Genomic DNA, 22445 nt, shown 5'->3' on the forward strand with positions numbered 1-22445 from the left:
AGAGGCCAGTGTATGTAACAGTGGTATATGGCCCTGTACATCAGTCGATGGGGGGGATGCACCATAACTAACCTAGGCTGTTACAACATGTGGGGGTATCAGGGTAAGCTGCCTTAAGGTATCTGGATGTACATTATCATCCAATTCACATTGGGTAAATGCAGACCTACTGCTTCCTGCCATACAGACTGTTCTGTTTGTCAGTGTGATTGTGATGGTTTCAGCTATGCCTTGTTATGTAACAGATACATCCCATTGTGTTAACTGAGTTCTTTATCCCATAGGGATTGCATACAGAGTGTAGATTGTGGCTGCTGGACTATACATTTGCATTACTTACTGTTGATTGATTGTTATCCTGCGGCTCAGTCTGTCTTTACTGTTGTACTACTTGAAGGCCTTGGCCTGGACAGCAGCATATGTAATGCTTTCTGGAATACTGTATTAATTCATCTGTTTGAGAGTTGCATTAGTCTGTTTATATGTATTTCAGAGTCTAAACAGCTATATGACATGGCATATACAACTATAATAGTACACAAATAAAGCTTTCTCATGTATGCAAACCTGTGTGGTGTTATATCCTTTGACCTCTCTGTGGGTATATGCTGAAGGCAACAATTGTCATTTGTATGGGTGACTCATACAGTGTCCAGTTGGTAATGTGGCAACTGTGGGAATACTGGCTGTTCCGTATGGTGTGCACCTCTACATATGTATTTTCCTATACATATCTGTATGTGTGTATGTTTAGTTACATATAAATATATATATATATATATATATATATATATATATATATATATATATATATATATATATATATATAGGGTCTATATCACATTATCGAAATTCCAAAATATCGAACACCATAAGCTTGACCTTGGAATCTCGAAATGTAATATACTCAAATAGAACAGCAAATTTTTTTCCAAGGGGTAAAAATTTGCTGTTCCAAGAAAACACACATTCAGCACAAGCACACCAAAATACATAATCCACACAAACACAATTCACAAAACCCTACACTAAACCGGACATACACTACTAGATATCCACTTACATTAACCCAACTCTAACCTTAAGGTTCCTAACTAATGCACACTCACCTTACCCGCTCCCTAACCCTAAGGACCCTAACTATCGCACACTCACCTTACTTCGGTCCATTCGCACACTTACCTTAACCTGGTCCGTCACCTTCGCACCACAGTTGAAGAAATAGTGAAGCCGCAGAAATGACCCACTGAATACTTTCCCTAGGAAAATATTCGGTGTTCTGCAGCTTCACAATTTCAAGCGTTCGCTGAATAGGGGTCGATATTAGAAAATTCCATGTGTTAACACTTCAATGTTCTAATATAGACCCATATATATATATATATATATATATATATATATATATATATATATATATATATATATATATATATATATATATATATATATATATATATATATATATATATATATATATATATATATATGTGTGTGTGTGTGTGCGTGTGTGTGTGTATCTGCATATATGTGTCTGTGTATATGTATCTTAGGAATGTTTATTGCTTCCACATTGTAAATTCCATATGGTAGCCAGACTGTACTGCATGATATGTTATTGATAACAGCCTGACATCATACAGGTGGGATGGAATACTGATAACATCCTGTGCCAATGTTGTGTCAGGTCCTGGTTATGGGATTTTCAACAGTTGGTATTGTATTGCAGGGCAGAGCTGTTTGGATGTGGGGGCAGGAATATCGATACGTACAAGACGTATGTTGCTTGGGCCCCCTTACCTCCATTAACGGTGCATGTGGTCATATATGTATTTGTTATGTTCTCTTTTATATCTATAGATATATATCTGTATACACACACACCCACACACACACAAACACACACACACACACACACACACACACACACACACATATATATATATATATATATATATATATATATATATATATATATGTATATGTAGACATATATATTTATGGCTGTATGCATATGTATATATATATATATATATATATATATATATATATATATATATATATATATATATATATATATATATATATATATATATATATATATATATATATATATATATATATATATATATATATATATATATATATATATATATATATATATATCTAGGACTGTTGAATGAAAGTTCAGCAGTCTTAATCCAAAATCACCGAACGCACTTTAACAAAAGCGGTTTTACCGAAAAAGCACTTTCGTTAAAGTGCATCAAAAAAAAAGAGGAAAAACAACAAAAAGGTGTTTATGCCGGGGGACTACACCCTCCTACACCCCTCATGTGGGGGGGCTGTGTACACCACACCCCCTCTAATTTAATTTTCTCACTCCTAGATTGCACTACAGTGGGTAAATGGAAAAATTCCCTTACCTGCACCATGGTATGATCTCCACAACAGTCATTCCCCACAAGTCCCTCTGGCTTCAGGGGATACATACGCAAAAGTGCTTTTTTGGTTAAAAGCACTTTCACGTAGATATGCCCAGCCATTGAGCCTTCAGTGAAAATCACCATCGAGCATCAGTCCCAGAACCATATATATATATATATATATATATATATATATATATATATATATATATATATGTATATATATATATATATATATATATATATATATATATATATATATATATATATATATATGTGTGTGTGTGTGTGTGTGTAGATTAATATATATATATATATATATATATATATATATTTATATATATTTTTTTATTTTTTTTTATTTATAGACATAGAAATTCACACACATACATCTACATGTATAAATACATTTCCTGTACTGTTGAATGACTGCACTTGATGATATGTTTGTGAAAACATCAGGGTTATGTATATCTGACATGTCTTAGTGGTAAATCACTTTGGCTATTGTGTGCAGGATTCTTGGTTTGAGCCTTGCAGAGACTGTTTATTTTGTTTTTGGGTAGAACAAGGGCCATTGGAGACAGAGTGATTAAGGCACTTTTAAAGCAGCTGTAAGCGGGTTTGAAGGGTTTGCACGGAGGTAAGCACTGCTAACTTCCGGTTACAGTTTCTTATACTGATCTGGCTTCTCAATTGCTTAACCTGTGTAAGCTTTGGTTACCCTCTACGCATACAGGATTAAACCCACTTACTGCTGCTTTAAAGTGCTTATTCCTGCTTACCCCTGTGGTAATTTTTTTAAAAGATAAGAAAACGGGTTGTTAGGAAAGTGGTACAAAAGGGGCACAAAGAGGGAAAGACAGTAAGGAAAATAGCTAGGGATGTGCAGGAAGGTTGTAGGGAAGGTCCATAGCTGCCCGTTTCATCTATAGCAGCAGCTGTGCATATACATTGAATTGGGAGATTGATTTGGACACTCAAATCTTTGAGAGAGGTGAGAGGACAACAATAATATGTTGTGTAGCCAATTAGAACAGGTTGCATGTATCCAGTGAACACGTGTGCAAAATGGATTGCTATGTATGGGGTGAGATTTTTTTGTGGGGTACAGATTGCCATTTTTGTTTTTTTTTCAGGTGAGAGTGGGATGTTGGGGAGGGATAGTAGGTATATTTGGGGAGGTAGGTTGGGTGGGTTAACAGACAAGACAAACAGGACCTGTACAGGGGCGGTATATGACACATGTGGGGGGTAAACACCTTGATGTGGAGGGGTGTTAGGAAATCAGAAGCTCATGAGCCCCCTAGTGGAAACAGTGGTACTGAGGTCCCCAACCATGGGCAGTCACCACTGCACCTTCACAGCCCCGTAGGTGGCTGTGCTGGGGGCTGAATCAGAGAGCCAGGCTGACCCTCTAGTTGCGACACATGGCCCTCAAGCTGGCATAGCAGGTATCCAAACTGCTGGTTGAGCTCACTATGCACCATGACTTGGACCTGGTGATGGGTGACAGGTTCCTGTCTGTGCCCACACCCAGAGATGTTCCCATTAACCCAGACACCAGAAATGGAACAGTTGCATAGCAAACAGAACACATGCATATAGGGGAACACAGTGGTAATTACAACAGCATGCAGGTATGTTGATAGCACCATGCCACCAGCGTGGGAGTATTTCAACATAGCATATGCATAGAAACAGATTTAAATAATTATTGAACAATAGGACATATTTCCCAACATTACATTTAAGTCAGCACATACCAATTGAGTTGGGTATTTAGTTTATTGTTGCGGATATGGTGGGGGGAGAGAAAGATGTCAATTAACAACTAGTATATTCCTGTAGTTCAAATTACTTTCCTAGTCATGCTGTTATCTGTACCTTACAAGTATTAGTACACTACCCTATTGCCTTACTTTGGACAGTGGTATGGCTTTCGACAACTATATAAATGAACTGGTTTTACCTGCAGTATACACCTCTTACCTGGTATACCTGTAGAGGAATTGTTTGTTAACACTAACTGTTTCTACACATACTCCCTGATTCCAGGTTGATGTTATGCACATACCTGTCCATCTCTTTTTGCACAGACTCTGGGCATGTCTTGACCACATACAAGAGAACCGGGACATATTTAGACTATTGCCCTCTTAAACCTTTAGTGACTTACAACACTCTGCAGCATTTGCCACAGATTTAGCCACAGAGCCCTTGTCAATAGGAAAAATAAATTAATCTTAAAGGGCTTAATTCTGTCAGCCTTTGAGGAAACCATATCTGCTGTAAAGAGGAAATCTGATATTTCTCCACCTTCTTCTTCTTCATCTCTAGAAAAGTCTAAAATGAGGAGACTGTTGGTTCCATCTCCCCCTTCAGAATCGACTCATAAAAAGCATAAATCATCAGCTCTACAAAGCACTTTGGATCCGATGGAAGGTCAGTCTAAATCTTCAGTGCTGGAAAAGATTTTATCAGTGCCAACAGCTGTTATGGCTCCTAAAACACTGACCAGAGCTCAGACACAACATGAGAGTCAAATTTCAACTCAGGACACCTTATCTTCAGATCTAACTGCATTGGCACAGACAATTCAACTACCTGAATTGCCAAGAGTGGTCTATTTGACTTCTATTGACACTTTTACTGGTGAACTGTCCAAGTTCTTTTTACAGAGACCAAACTATCCTTCTCAAACCTCTATCCATTCCACCAAAAGTCTCACTGAGTTTGATTTGGAGAGACTAGTGAATAACATTCAGTGGACAAGAGGAAGGACTTACAGGACTCCCTTCAGCTCCAATCCCTTTGGTCTAGGAACTGTTTCCACTCCTGTTGCTATTCCTCCTCTGACCTCCTCTGAAGTTTTAGAGATGTCAGCTCCAAGCCTTTTGGTGCTGACTGTATTGGTTCTGGAGATATCCCTTCCTTTGGAACCAGTTATTTCCCTCAGTTCTTTTGCTCTGTTGGATATGGAGACCTCCTGGGGCTGCATCTGTCCTGTCAGCTCTGAGGAGTCAGGGTTTACTCCAGTTTTTAGAGCCATCGCTGCATCTTGAAGCTTCAGCATGTGCAGCTTGGCACTGGCTTTTCCTTCAGTGGCTGTTTTGCTGAAACAGGGAGTGACCACTGTTCCGAGGCAGTTTTTCTCTTTTCTGGGCTGCCTTCCTTCTTCAGAGGGGGCCAGCCTTTGAGGCAACGGAGAGGGCTTTGTCCACAGCAGTCACTCAGTCATTCCCATCCTCCTCAGAGCACATTCCATCCATATGGTCTCTTATTCAACCTGTTTCTTCACTGGGGCAGTGAGGACCAAATCTGCAGGACCCACAGACTCATGCTCTGTCCTCTACTGATAACTGCACATACCATCCCCCTGAGGAGGTTTCTCAAAAGAGAAAGTGGAAGAGGACGCACTTAGATTCCCCACAGGAATTGGTCACAGAAGACACTGATTTGATAAAGGGGAAGGGTACCAAGGCCACCCCGATGATGTCTCCTTTGGAGACACCCTGGAAAGTTTAAAAAAGAGAGGTGACTAGAGGTCCCAAAATCCTTCCTTGGAAGAATCGATGTACCTGCAGGCTTTTGGTACTCACCTGTCTACCTCTTGGGTGACTCTGTCTGCTGACAAGCTCATTCGGTTGATCTCACAGAGGGCATGGAAGGTGCCAAACACCACTGAACCTATTCCCACAAGACCAGACAAAATGTTATCGACTACCAAGGACAAGAAATTCTGGCCTAAAGGTCTACAAGTAGATGCCATGGTTGTGGTGACTGCCACCAAAAAGGAATTCGCTGTTTCTCTATCCATCATCCCAATAGAGAGTCCTGGTCATAGTATAGGTTTGGAAAGCTAGTTTACTCTTTATCACCCCGTGCTTTAAAGTCTTTGAATTTTCTGGCACATTTTATCAAACTCCAGAGGGACCTGATTAAGGAATTGTCCTATATGCTCACAGGACCTGTTACTGTGGGAGTCCAAGACAAAGTTGCTTCCCAGTTGGCTACCCTAGAGTCCATGTCAAATTTGTCAATGAGGCTTATTGCACATGCAGCTGAAGGGATTACCTGAACAGTGGTTTTAGGCATAGCCATAAGAACACATTCCTGGATGCACCTTTGTGACTTTGCATAACCATTTAAATTTTCATTCATCAATGCTCCTTTTGATGGATCTTCTCTTTTTGGTCCAAAAGTTAAGAGAGACTTTATCCATGTGTGAAAAGGATGGTAAGACTCTTTCTGCAGTGGGCATACATTTTCCACTTCACAAAGCTCTTTTTCCAGGAATCAAAGGAGTGGTGGAAAAAAATGTGGTTCAGAAGATCCAAAAGGCCTTTCCAGGACACACATGCTACCGATTCTCCCAGGAGCAGAGGGGGGGGAACTACAATGGAAGATGCTTTCCACGTAGCAGTGGTGTTCCACAGACTCAGGGCTTTATGGTCTGATTTCCAGATAAGCCCTTTCAATGTTCCTGAAGGGAAGCCCAATTGTCTTCCTCTGGAGGCAGTTGTGGGACACTTATCCTTGCACCAAAGTGCATGGATAAATATAACGACAAATTCTTGGGTCAGCAGATCCTATCCAGAGGTTATACCACACCCTTTTCCAACCCTCCACTTGCAAGGAAATCCCTGATGTTCCACCCAATCAGAGGGCACTAGCAGTTCTAGAAATTCAAAAACTGCTAGACAAAAGAGTTATCCTAGAGGTTCCACCAGACCAGAGAGGATCCGGAATTTACTCAAGATTCTTTTTAGTGCCAAAAAAGACAAGGGATTGGAGACCAATTTTGGATCTCAGTGTGCTGAACAAATCTGTTCATCAAACAAAATTCCAGATGGTCACATTATAGTCCACTCTTTCCTTTTGGGAAAGGATGAGTGGATGTGCTCCACAGATCTTCAGGATGTGTGTTACCACATACAAATGGACAGATTCTCCAGAAGATTCTTCTGCTTCCAGCTAGGAGCCAGTCATTACCAATTCTGAGTGCTGCGCTTTGGCCTCACCACAGTCCCAAGGGTGTTCACCAAAAGTATGGCAGTAGTACCAGCTCGCCTGAGACTGCAGGGATTCTGAGTGTTTGCATTCTTAGATGACTGACTCATTACCACTCTGACCAGATATTGAATGATAGAGGCAAGGGATTACATTCTCAAGACCTGTGTGCACCTAGAAATAGTGGTAAATCATGAAAAATCCCAACTGGCTCCAACTCAGAGATTAGAGTTTATAGGGGCAGTACTGAATATGACTTCAACATTGGCATCCCTTCTTCCAGCAAGACTTCAAAAAATTATATCTCAGGTTCAGAAAATAATCCACAAAAAAGAAAGTACCCACTCAACTAATCTTATAGGCTCTAGGATCAATGGCAGCAACAATAATTCTAGTTCCTCTAATCAGATTTCACATAAGAATTCTACAATGGCCACTGGCATCTCAGTAGTCCTTGCTATACCAACCCATGTTGGATGAGATTCTAATTACCAATCATTGCAGGAAGGATCTAACTTGGTGGATTCATTTCAAAGAAATCATCCTGGGCCTCCCATTCATCCTCCCAGAGCCCAAGACCATAGTGACCACAGATACCTCCCAGATGGTGTGAGTGGGCATTTTCTTGGCAAGACTGTCCAGGGCACTTGGTTCCACTTAGAGGCCAACTTGCATATCAATGTTCTGGAACTAAGAGTGGTTCTTTTAGCATTGTAAGCCTTTCAATCAGCTCCTCATCTGGCAACAATTGCATTCCAAACAGACAATATGTTAGTAGTTTGGTACATCAACAAACAGGGATTAACCAAGTCTTATCCCCTTTGCCGAGAAGCACTCACAGTGTGGCAGTGGGTGACCTCTTCCAACTGCTTTCTGATAGCGATGCACATTCTGGGGAGTTCCAATGTGATAGCAGAAAAAATTGAACAAATGTATTCTTCTGCCTCATGAGTGGTCTCTCAATCCAATAGTGGCAGACTATCATATGCCATTCCCCTGATACCTCTAATTCCAAAAGTTCTACAGAAAGCACTCAGGCTGAAGAGCAATGTAATTCTCATTGCACATTATTGGCCTCGACAGATATGGTTCCCCTTTCTTTGGCCTTATCTGATTCAATGACCTTGGACTGTGGATCTGGCTCCAGATCATCTGTCACATCCAGATGGACTAGTCCATCCAGATATTCTGAACTTCAGGTTAACAGCATGGTTCCTCCAATTCCACTAGTTACCAGGCATCTTAACCCTCTTCCTCTGTTTGCAAAATTCTTTTAGCTTCTCAGAAGCCTTCCACCAGGAAACTGTACTCTAGTAAATAGAAGAGATTTACCATTTGGGCTCATGAAAAAAAATATTGACCCATTCTCTGCTTCTATTGAAAATATTTTAGACTTCTTAGCCTGTCTTTTGAGTGCAGGAGCTACCCCTTCTACCATCAGAATTCAATTAACAGCAATTTCAAACTTCCATGATGGTTTGGAAGAACATTCCCTGCCTTCTTATAAACATTGTAAGGCATTTTAAAAAGGGACTCTATTGCTAAAACACCCTTTTAAGGATCCTACTCCTCCTTGAAACCTAAGCCTAGGGTCATACGTCCTCCCTTTGAACCATATGTAGACTGTAATTTAATGTTTTTGTCTGGGAAAACATTATTTTTGGTGGCAATAACCTCTGCTAGAAGACTTTCAGAAATTCAGGCCCTATCATATAAACCACCTTATCTGATTGTTCACAAAGATAGAGTTACCTTATGAACAAATCCCACCTTTGTACCTAAAGTGGTGTCAGAGTCTAATATCAATCAGTCTATTAATTTGTCGATATTCTTTCCAAACGTTTTGAACAGAGGTGAATACCTCTTACATTTACTAGATGTTCACAGACAATTATGCTTTTATCTTCACAGAACTAAAGACATCAGAAAGTCTGATCAACTATTTGTGTCCTTCTCAAGTGCTGGTTTTGGTAAACTTGTCAGCAAAGTGACTTTAGGCAGATGGCTCAAGGACTACATTTTCTTTTTTATGACAAAAATAAAATTGCCTTGCCTAAACCTATGAAGGCACATTCTACAAGATCTTTTTCCACTTCAGCAGTGTTTCAATCTAGACCTTCAATGGATGATATATGTGCATCTGCTACTTGGGCTTCTCTTCATATGTTTATTACTCATTACAAATTGGATTTGGTCTCTAGGGGAAGAGCATCCTTTGGTTCAATGGTGCTCAGAAATATCCTTCCATGGGTCCTCCCAAGGTCTAAGGTAGCTGGGGACTCTGCCCCACATGTCAAGGATAAAATGAAGATTGACAACATCAGATAAAGAAGTTATGTACTTACCATAATGTTCCATCTGTGTTGTCCATCTTCATTTATCCTTGACTACCCTCCCTCCATCCCCTGACCTTTGTAGTTTTTTTTTGGTGGAATGGATACTTTCATAGTGGTTATTACATGTATCAAAACATAGCAGATATGGTTTCCATTAAGGAATCCTTAATTACACATTATTTCTAATCTGCAAACTTGATCTGAGGTAACTGGGACTGGGGAATTGTGGGTAAAGATAAAGCTCGAGAGTTTTTGGTCTGCGCAAGCTGAAGTAATGGCTGAGTCAGTTCTGATATCAGAATCAAACCCATATATCAAGGATAAATGAAGATGGACAACACAGATAGAATCTTATGGTAAATACATAACTTCTTTTTTCATTCCTTTTACCTATATCTCCAGGAACTGAATTGGTAAACTTTGTCATGGAAAAATAATTTTGTTATTAAAACAGTTAACATCAAAGGTGTACTAAAGCAAAGAGTCATTTGTCCTTTAGTTCCTTTTTCTTCTCATTGTATTTCCAGGTATTTACTTCTACTTGTCTCTTCAAGGTACTATTCCAGTTCATATCTTCGGTTTGGTCCAGAATTTTTTTTTTTGTTTTTTTAGTAACAGTGGATCTTCAAAGTGTCTAAGTTCATCCAGAAGGAATAATTTGAGCCTGTCAGGAAAGAGCTAATGCACCTTAAACTGTCTTTTATTACTTTTTTTTTTTATGAGACAAAAAAACTTTTCCTTTTATTCTTCACAGCATCGGAATAGTCATTATCAAATCTTATTAGTTTGTCTTCCAGTTTAAAAGGAGATTTGGACCAGGCTGTTTTAAGTATTAGCTCCTTGTCTTGAGATGAGAAGAACTTAATACATGATTTCAGTGAAGAGTTAGTTTTTGCTAAAGTAGAAACTACAGACCTGTGTGTTCTTTCTATACCATATGACATAGCTTCAGATAAATTCAGAGTCTTAGGAATCCAGACAGTAAGAAAGTTGATCATCTTTTCTCCTTCTGTTTTTTCAGGCAGTCTAAAAATGTGAATGTAATTTGTCCCAGTCCTCTTCAAGAAACACAACACACCGAATGACATTTGACGACCTTTATTAAAACTTCCATAACATAACTTTGATTACCAAAATTTGTTAAATACAACTGAACATAGTGTATTCTATTCTAAACACAGCATAAACATCTTTGCAATGTTAGTCAGGAGAGCATACCTGCTCATCCTGCCCCAGTAAGCAGATGCCATACCTTTGATCACTTACTTTACTTATAAACATCCTTATAATGCTAATCAGGACAGCTTACTACTCATCCTGTCCAGTAAGCAGGGTCCATACCTTTGCTCGCTTACTTTACTTCATAACCTCCTTATAATGTTAATCAGGGTAGCGTACCTGCTCATCTGACCCAGTAAGCAGCATCCATACCTTTGCTCACTTACTTTACTTATGAAGCTTCATAAACCATTCACTGAATTACCTTCAAACCAAATAAGCAGCGTCCTTACTTCCGCCTGCTTATCTGTTCAACAAAACTCCTTGAAATGCACCACCAGACACCAGAGGGAGAACAGAAGAGGGCAAGCCTGTCCCTCTTCTCTGCCTACCGGAATAAAATAACCACAATCCCACCAATCTGCCAACAAAAAAGGAAGAATGGGAGAGTAGCAAGTTCATGCCAAAATGTGATGACTTACCCAGCTACACTCATCTAAATCCCTTAAGCACCTCCCACCCTTATCTCATTTCCTTCCAATACACCCTCCCACTGTTTAACCCTTTCACCACCCCAACCCATTGAACTCCCATTAATATCAACCTAACACCCCCTTGAACATGTCCCAGGACAACTTGGCTTGTTGCTAAGCCTCATTTGTCCCTGTCCCCTTCAATAAACACAACACACCGAATGACATTTGACGTCCTTTATTAAAACTTCCATAACATAACTTTGATTACCAAAATTTGTTAAATACAACTGAACATAGTGTATTCTATTCTAAACACAGCATAAACATATTTGCAATGTTAATCAGGACAGTGTACCTGCTCATCCTGCCCCAGTAAGCAGCGTCCATACCTTTGCTCATTTACTTTACTTATAAACCTCCTTGTAATGTTAATCAGGAACTTTACTTATAAACATCCTTATAATGTTAATCAGGACAGCGTACCTGCTCATCTGACCCAGTAAGCAGCATCCATACCTTTGCTCACTTACTTTACTTATGAAGCTTCATAAACCATTCACTGAATTACCATCAAACCAAATAAGTAGTGTCCTTACCTCCGCCTGCTTATCTATTCAACAAAACTCCTTGAAATGCACCACCAGACACCAGAGGGGGAACAGAAGAGGGCAAGCCTGTCCTTCTTCTCCGCCACCAGCCTGCCCAGGCTGTTCCCCCTTACCATCAACTTCCATCAGTTAGCCACCCTGAGGGGATAAGGCCAAACATCATTTGGTGTACAATAATTACTAGGGCATTACCAGCCCCTGGCAATTACCTAATGCTTACCAAAGCATCACCTGCCATTAGAGCAAGGATACTCAACCACAACCACCAAAAATAAAAGCAATTACATACCACCCTTCCCAAACAATTCATTTTACGTGCCCAATGACATGCAGAACCTGAAAAACTTCAAAATGCCATTTTAACAACCACCTTGCCAACACCAACTACCCATATCAAAATTAAGGTACCTAAACCCCATGATGGCTTTAACAGTCTGACCCCTCTTTACTCTATCAATACCCTTGAATGCCACCAACAATATACCAAACTGAAAATGTCCTATGCCACAGGTCAAAACCAGATTATACCAGAATGAAAATGGCCTATGCCACTTGGTCAACCCAAGATTAGTGACATGCCAACCTGATCCCACATGTAGAAATTAAACCATATCTTTCTCTCCTTCAAGTACAGTGAATCAGACCACACTCCCATGCAAGGACACTCAACATAGCTCACAACTTGACCCAATTACTCAACGCTTGCCCTGCGTCTTCCACCATGAACCAATGACCATCAATCTCCTACAACAAACCTGTCACAACCCTTCAACATAATGAACCCCTAGCCATAATTAACTTCACATCCCCTTAACACCCGTGTGACTAATGAGCAAATATTGAAGAGGATTACTTACACAATATCATGCACCACTCCGGAAAGAAAACCTGTAAACCTATGATACCTAAAGCAAGACGTTAAAGCCCACCATTCCCTTTTGATAAGTTTGCATTCCCTCAAGCACCACCTCAGAAAGGTCCGCTACACATTCTATGTTAGCAATTTCATGGATGCCCATGGTAAATAATGAGTCACTATTCCATAACAGGCCCAGTCCATAAGAAAATTACATTCTTAAACATCCTATGAGCCCAAAGTTACAAGTTACCTGATAATAAGCCTGCAAACAGTAGAGGCACTAGCCAACCTGAAACACCACTCATACTCACAAGACCTATAAATCCCCATTCATAGCTCAGATTTAGTTAACTTGCCTGGATGATATCCCAATATTGAGCTGCCAGTGATAGGAACATTTATCACAGAAACATTCAACTTTCAAGCTCACCTCCCTCCAGCCACCAATTGACATCCTGTATGTATTTGTCTGTCTGCAACCTCAATACTCACCGGTCCAACAAACCGCTCTTTCAGATCCCCTTTTCAAGCCACCACATGATGCCTTCTGCACTACAGTAATTTCAGTCAGCAACTGTTGCCCACTTGGGCTCCCCATGTGTAACCTCCTCGCTCACCACTGCTTCCATCATCTGTGAATTCACTGTATTGCCACAACTGGCACTCAGCACACCACCATCTACAAAGAAAAGGGCAAAAGTAAATTCTCTAATATGTAAAGAGAAGGCTCCACCTTATACCCACCTATTCCAAATTATAGCAGCCACATTCCAACATCCCCCATCTGCAAGAAAGAAAAAGACATGTAAATCTAAAATACATAACTCCCATTACAAGACATCTTCAAAGACAACCTATGCTGCCAACCTGGGAAGGAATGTACCACCACCACACACATCTATGACAAAGCAGCCATAACTGAAGCTATTCTTCCAATGACCCTATCAAATACCCAATATAAATTTAACTACCAGTCGAGTATGTTAAAACTAAACCCCCACCCATGAAGGGACCTATCAATATCCACAACCCGGGTAACCTTGCGATTCCATACCACATCAATTAGTGCACTGTACAAGCCAGGCAAACTTATATTGTAAAAAAAATATGCCTAGTTCTTAACCTTCCATTTCCAAAGAGGCACACTAACCCACATAATGTGGAACAAATGGAGAAAATGCAGCAAACCTAATAACTTACTAGCACCTTACAAAATACAATTAGGTATTATTTTAAATATTCCTCTTACAAACTTAAAAGGTTGATAGAACAGGTTGGTGATAGCATGGCTAGTGGTACTCATTCATGCACCGACATTAAAATTAACTCATATAGTGTTTTTAGTGGGTAGGAGGACTGCAGGACAGAAGTGCATCTGGGTAGTACAAGTTGCTTTTTTTTTGGTTCCTGAAGTTCAGCATTACTGATTATCCCACATACATACATGCTTCTTCTTCTTCTTTCAGCTGCTCCCGTTAGGGGTCACCACAGCAGATCAACTGTTTCCATTTCTTCCTGTCCTCTGCATCTTGCTCTGTCACACCATCCACCTGCATGTCCTCTCTCACCATATCCATAAACCTTATCTTAGGCCTCCCTCTTTTCCTGTTACCTGGCAGCTTCATCCTTAGCATCTTTTTCTCAATATACTCTGCATCTCTCCTCAGCACATGTCCAAACCAACGTAATCTTGCCTCTCTGGCTTTGTCTCCAAACTTTCCATCCTGGGCTGACCCTCTAATATACTTATTCCTAATCCTGTCCATCCACGTCACACCCAGTGCAAATCTTAAAATCTTCAACTCTGCCATGTCAAGCTCTGACTCCTGCCTTTTTGTCAATGCCACTGCCTCCAACCCATATAACATAGCTGGTCTCACTCCCTTTTGTAGACCTTCCCTTTCACTCTTACTGGTACTCATCTGTCACAAATCACTCCTGACACTTTTCTCTACCCACTCCATCCTGCCTGTACTCTCTTCTTCACCTCTCTTCCACACTCGCCATTACTCTGAACTGTTGATCCCAAGTACTTAAACTCATCCACCTTTGCCACCTCTACTCCCTGCATCCTCATCATTCCTCTAGCCTCCCTCTCATTCACACACACATATTCTGTCTTAGTCCTGATGACCTTCATTCCTCTTCTCTCTAGAGCATATCTCCACCTCTCCAGGGTCTCCTCCACCTGTTCCCTACTCTCACTACAGATAACAATGTCATCTGCAAACATCATAGTCCATGGGGACTCCTGTCTGATCTCATCTGTCAACCTGTCCATCACCATTGAAAATAAGAAAGGGCTCAGAGCTGATCCTTGATGTAATCCCACCTCCACCTTAAACGCATCTGTCACTCCCACCACAGACCTCACCGCTGTCACACTACCCTCGTACATATCCTGTACCACTCTTACATACTTCTTTGACACTCCCGACTTCCTCATACAATACCACAACTCCTCTCTAGGCACCCTGTCATATGCTTTCTATAAATCCACAAAGACACAATGCAACTCCTTCTGACCTTCTCTGTACTTCTCCATCAACACTCTCAGAGCAAACATCACATTTGTAGTGCTCTTTCCTGGCATGAAACCATACTGCTGATCACTAATCATCACCTCCCTTCTTAACCTAGCGTCCACTACTCTTTCGCATAACTTCATGCTGTGACTGATCAGTTTAATCCCTCTGTAGTTACTACAGCTCTGCACATCACCCTTATTCTTAAAAATCTGTACCAAAACACTTTTTCTCCATTCCTCAGGCATCCTCTCACTTTCCAAGATTTCATTAAACAATCTAGTTAAAAACTCCACTGCCATTTCACCTAAATACCTCCATGCTTCCACAGGTATATCATCTGGACCAACAGCCTTCCCGTTCTTCATCCTCTTCATAGCTATCCTTACTTCCTCCTTGCTAATCCACTGCACTTCATGATTCACTATCCGCACATCATCCAACCTTCTCTCCCTCTCATTCTCTTCATTCATCAACCCCTCAAAGTACTCTTTCCATCTGCTCAACACACTCTCCTTGCTTGTGAGTATGTTTCCCTCATTATCCTTTATCACCCTTACCTGCTGCACATCTTTACTAGCTCGGTCCCTCTGTCTAGCCAATGGGTACAGGTCCTTTTCTCCCTCCTTAGTGTCCAACCTTTTATATAACTCTTCATATGCCTTATCCTTAGCCTTCGCCTCCTCTCTCTTTGCCATGCACCTCATCTTGTTATACTCTTGTCTACTTTCTTCATCTCTTTGACAATCCCACTTCTTCTTCACCAACCTCTTTCTCTGTATACTCTCCTGTACTTCTTCATTCCACCACCAGGTCTCCTTGTCCTCCTTCCCCTTTCCAAATGTCACAACAAGCACCTTTCTAGCCATTTCTCTTACTAGCTCTGCTGTAGTTACCCAGCTATTCGGTAACTCTTCACTGCCACCTAGTGCCTATCTTAACTCTTCCCTGAACATCACCTCACAATTACCCTTTTTCAATTTCCACCATTTGATCCTTGGTGCTGCCCTCACACTCATCCTCCTCTTCTTGATCACCAATGTCATCCTACAAACCACCATCCTATGCTGCCTAAATACACTTTCCCCTGCCACCACTTTACAGTCTCCAATCTCCTTCAGACTGGCCCTTCTACACAAGATATAATCCACCTGTGTGCATTTTCCTCCACTCTTGTATGTCACCCTATACTCCTCCCTCTTGTTAAAATACATATTCATCACAGCCATGTCCATCCTTTTTGCAAAATCCACTACCATCTGCCTTCTGCATTCCTTTGCTTAACACCATACCTACCCATCACTTCCTTACCCCCTCTGTTCCCTTCACCAAGATGCCCATTGAAATCTGCTCCAATCACCAGTCTCTCACCCTTGGGTACAGTCTTCACCACTTCATCCAACTCACTCCAAAATTTTTCTTTCTCATCCATCGCACACCCAACTTGTGGAGCATATGCACTAACATTCATCATTACACCATCAATTTCCAGCTTCATAAGCATCACTCTATCTGACACTCTTTTCACCTCCAAAACACTCTTAGTATACTGTTCCTACAGGATAATGCCTACGTCATCTCTCCTGCCATCCACACCATGATAAAGCAATTTGAAACTGTCTTCGATACACCTAGCCTTGCTCCCCTTCCATCTGGTCTCTTGCACACACAATATACCAACCTTCCTTCGGTCCATCATATCAGCTAGCTCTCTCCCTATACCAGTCATACTGCCAACATTCAAAGTTCCGACCCTCACTATCACAGTCCTAGCCTTTACCTGCCTTCGAGCATGCCTTCCCCCTCTTCTCCTCCTTCGGCCAACAGTAGCCCAATTTCCGCCAGCACCCTGTTGGCCAACAGTACTGGTGGCGTTCGTTGTTAACCCAGGCCTCGACAGATCCGGTATGTATTTCTGTACTGTTGTCTACATGTATAATTGTGCATTCCCAGTGGATGGGTTCCACATACATACATGCTGACAGAGCAAAATTCAGAACAAATACACTACAAAACATTACTAAACATTGGAAAACCATACTCATCAGAACAGCATGCATAATTAACCAAACATCAAAATGACATCAATACACTTTATTTTGTAAGCCTACAAGTTTGAATGACTGTTAATTTGTTTCCAGTGCTGTATTAAAACCCGACACTGGTACCTTGTTGACACCAGCAACCATCTGACACTTGACCCAAAACTGATCCATCAAAAGAATGACTGCATAAATTCCAGCAATCACATTCTTAAAAAACCTCAATACTATACTACTTTACAAGCACACAAAGAAATTTATCCCAGCACCAGCAGCATCAAAGATCCCCATAAATAACAATATCCCCACTTCAGAGACATGTCAGAACAGATTACATCAACATAACTGCTTATATGACTTTTGCTACAATCACACCCCACTCTTCTGTAGGAGCTCTATCCAAAGCAAATCTCCACTGATTTTATTTGATTTCCTAACATTTTTATTTATCTGTTTTTAAAGGATATGCAGGTGATTTATTAACGAGGTGATGATAATGATATTTAAACAGCATCTTGCAAAATAATAAGTAAGTAATAAGAGCTAGCTCATAATAAGGAAGAAATGAACTCAGTTTTATTCACTGAAAATCACTAATAGACGATGTAGGTTTCAAGTCTTGCATTTAATTATTTTAAGTAGCCAGTCTGGAGTAAAATAACACTAGTGTACAAAGATGCAGGAACCATTGCTCATGAATCAGATGGGGGTACATAACAAACAACACACAAAAAGGAGCAACAAACCTGAAGACATGGGAAACAACTACAATTATTTTAAGTTATTAAGTTCTAAACTGCTTACCACTTGAAAGTGAGCTAAATGAGGATTACTGCAATCTCACTTCCTCGGTCTAGTCAGTAAATGGAAAGAGAATTAAAAGATACATATGAATGCTCCAGTTACAGTCACAGTTACACTTTGTTGATTCAAGACACCTAAAGAAGCACTAATGATGACAGTAGTAGTAGTATTACTAGCAATAATGCTACCAGAAGAAATGTTACTGGTATAAGAAGTAAGAATGGTGAAACACAGCTGGTAATAATGGTGATGATGACAGAAGGAATGAAGGTGCATACTTGCTGATGTTCCTACAGTGCATGCGCTGTGACAGTCGTTTCTGTACCTCACCCAGAGCCCGCAAAACAATCCACCACCGCAGGGAACCACCAGCTCAAAACCTGAGAAACCACACCAGACCATATGCATAGACCATGAAAACTAATCCCAACCCCTCTGACAGAGGAGACACCACCATGATTCATGCCACACAAAGACCTGCCACTCCAAATGAACTCACCCAAATGCCATGAACTTCCAAACTTCAGCAATGTTTCCTCTCTTCTTTTTATAGCCTGAAATGCTCATTAAAAAAGGCAGGAGGGTATGTCTTTTTTTTTGATATGCCATCCCTCTGCCAATGGCACTCCCAATCCTGGGCCTGCTCTGTCCACCGACAAGAAAGGAACCATCGTACATAAGCACATCAACCAGCCAAGCCCATATTCCCTACATGCGACAAACCACTCAACAACAAGAAGCAAGCAACACACCCAGCCATGTCCAAACATCTCTGCAGGTGACAGAACCACTCAACCGCAAGAATTGAAGCCCAGGATATTGCCACCCAGCCCCAGCATGGCAAGCACCCCCAAAACAAGCATGCAACAACATGCAACCACCACTTTTCTTCCTTTTTTTTTCTTTCCTTTTTATATAAATGGAACCAACCATTTCTCAACAGCCACAAACCACACCAACTCTGAGCCAGCTCAGAAATCACATCTCACCGGACACACCAGCTGCAACAGGACTCCAAGCCACGAAATGCTCCACAAGATGACATCGTGAGCTCAAACAAAAAAGAGGCCAACAAAGCATCAACAGGCCTAGCCAAACCACCATCTGCCCACAATTGCAAACCCTGAAAACTACGCTTTGTTTGAGACACACAGATTTACCTTGACCATGAGGCAAACCCGCAAGCCAACAGCTGCACTAGGAAGAACGCCCTCAGTACTCCACCATCCAGCAAACCAGTCACCCAACATCACATGCAACAAGTCAATTCTTCCATTGACTCACTGTACCATGATTACATCTCTAAGCTTTGGAATGCCATCCTACCACAACTAACGCATCCAGGTAACCTAAAGTCAATCAAGAACCTGTTAAACATAATGAATATTTTATGTAATGCTATTTCAACAAAGATAATAGTGTTTTTTACTTAAGAATATCACAGATCATGTTAAACAGACTCAAGGTCCATACTCCACCAGTGAACCACATACCGACCATTCCCTGCTCTTGAGCCCACCCCAAGAGAAATAAATACAGAAATACATACCTAAAGACCACCTGCCCCCAACCAGCACCCAGAGGCCTACCTTATTCCTGACATATCTACAGGTTGTCATGGGCGTACCCTGCCCTTAGCAAGTTCATGCCAAAATGTGATTACTTACACTCATCTAAATCCCTTAAGCACCTCCCACTCTTATCTCATTTCCTTCCAATAAACCCTCCCACCGTTTAACCCTTTCACTTCCCCAACCCATTGAACCCCCATTAATATCAACCTAACACCCCCTTGAAGATGTCCCAGGACAAATTGGCTTGTTGCCAAGCCTCATTTATCCTGGATCTGTTCTCCAAATCATCGGTTTTGTTTAGTAAAAAGGTTTTCTGTCACAGTATCAATTCAATGTTGTTTTCATCTTCAGATAATCTGCCTTCAGTGTCATTAAGTGCATCTTCCATTCCAGATATCTGAGTTTTCTGTTGTTTTAAAATCTCTTGTATCTATTCCTTCTCTTTGGTACATTTTCTTTAAAGCTGTCAAGTTTGTTATCCATTCTGCCCATTTTTAAAGAAAGTTCTTATGTGTTAGAAACAACAGCTTGGAGTTCTTTCTTTAACGGCAAGTCTGGAGAGATTGTGTTTCAATGACTCATTTCACATCTCCTGCTACAGACCTTTCAACTGAATAATTTGACAGGAAAAAAAAATATTTAGAAATGTTTTTGGTAATATCCTATGTAGTATCAGGTAACTGATTTTTTTTCAGAAAACTGGTTTAGGATATTATAAAAATAAAATTTTCTGTCAGAAATAGAAATAGAGTAGCAGAGCAAGAAAACTGTGCTGCTAGCCTAACAACATCCTGCCCATGCCCCCCATAGTTGCATGTCTTGGCAGTTGTTTTAAGGAACATGTATAAAAATCCAGTAGATATCAGTAAATTATGCTATATCTATAAATTCCATCAGAATCCGTGCAGAGATGAGTATGTCTGAGTTATTACTTACCTCTCAACCATACCGAATTCCTCGGTATTTACTTGTTTATAGGGTGTCACGAATTCCTGGGTGGCCCCTTTAATTCATAATTTTTTTTCACTAATTATTGTATCACCACTTTAAATTTATGGCTGACATCACCATGCATCAGCAGCCTACAGGGGCATGCATGATGACATCAGCTACAGTCTGTTGAACTTTTTTAAACTATTTTGGAGGGAAATAAGGAACAGCAATTACAGATCTGTTTCTGCTGTAAGTCCGTTGAGAACAGAACTGTGTTTTATTATCTGCTGGTCCGCTGTTCAAGGGTAGCATAGCTTTTACCCTTTCAGCCGGGTTTATTTTTATCTGCTTCTGCTGTAAGTTATTTTAGATTTTATGGAACTGCTAGCCAACTTGTGTGCTGATATGCAGAGAACGGAACTGTGTTTGGGAATTATCTGCAAGACAAGTCCGCCATTCAAAACTGTGTTTTATCTGCTGTGATGGGGTTCTGAGTTAATTTTTATCTGCTTCTCCTGTATTTTGGAACTGTTACTAGCTTGTGTGTGTTGATATGCAGAAAAAGGAACTGCATTTTATCTACTGGTCCGCCATTCAAGAGTGGCATAACTTTTACCCAGTTTCGGCCTAGCTTATTTTTATCTGCTTTTTGTAAGTCTGAGTCTGTAGTTTGCTTAAAGTCCATGGAACTGCTAATGTATGTATTTGTAATTCATAGTTTGCTATAATACCGTTTTGGCCGAGTTTATTATAGCAATAACCCATGCCTGGGTGTGGGTAATGCTGGATTTATCCACGGTTGGCATGGTTTGGTCATGAGGGCGAAACCCGAGTGGCCAAACAAAGCCAACCGTGGGTAAATCCAGCATTACCCACACCCAGAAGTGGGTTATTGCTATTATACAATGACATTATTTAAGGAAAAAAATAATTACTTTTCTTAAATAATGGCATTGTATAATGCCTCCTTGCTGCCCTTCCGCAGCTGTCTGGTATTCTGCGGCAGTTCTGATGTACTGATCAGAGCTGTGGGCAAAAGCAACGGAGAAAGCAAGATCTCCGTTGCTTTTTACAAATTGTTTTGCTATGTTAAATGGGTTTAACATAGCGAGACAGCTTTAAAAAAAGCAACAGAGAATCTCTGTTGCTTATTTTAAAGCTGTCTCGCTATGTTAAACCCATTTAACATAGCGAGACAGTTTTGAAAAAAGCAACGGAGAAAGCAAGATCTCCGTTGCTTTTACAAACTGTCTCGCTATGTTAAATGGGTTTAACATATTGAGACAGTGTTGCTGTAAGAGTTATAGTAATGGAAAAAGTCTGGGCGACCGGACCTTTTTCCATTACTATAACTCGGATTTACAACGTGCATGCTGACCAATCAGCATGCAAGTTTTTGAATATTAATGGGGGGTCATTGTATAATATAGCAATAACCCACGCCCGGGTGTGGGTAATGCTGGATTTACCCACGGTTGGAGTGGTTTGGTCATGAGGGCGAAGCCCGAGTGGCCAAACAAAGCTAACCGTGGGTAAATCCAGCATTACCACCCAGAAGTGGTTATTGCTATACTAATGACATTATTAAGAAAAAATAATTACTTTTCTTAAATAATGGCATTGTATAATGCCTC

Source organism: Protopterus annectens, chromosome 2.part0 (assembly GCF_019279795.1).
Source record: "Protopterus annectens isolate FY-2018-M chromosome 2.part0, PAN1.0, whole genome shotgun sequence".
Taxonomy (NCBI): domain Eukaryota; kingdom Metazoa; phylum Chordata; order Ceratodontiformes; family Protopteridae; genus Protopterus; species Protopterus annectens.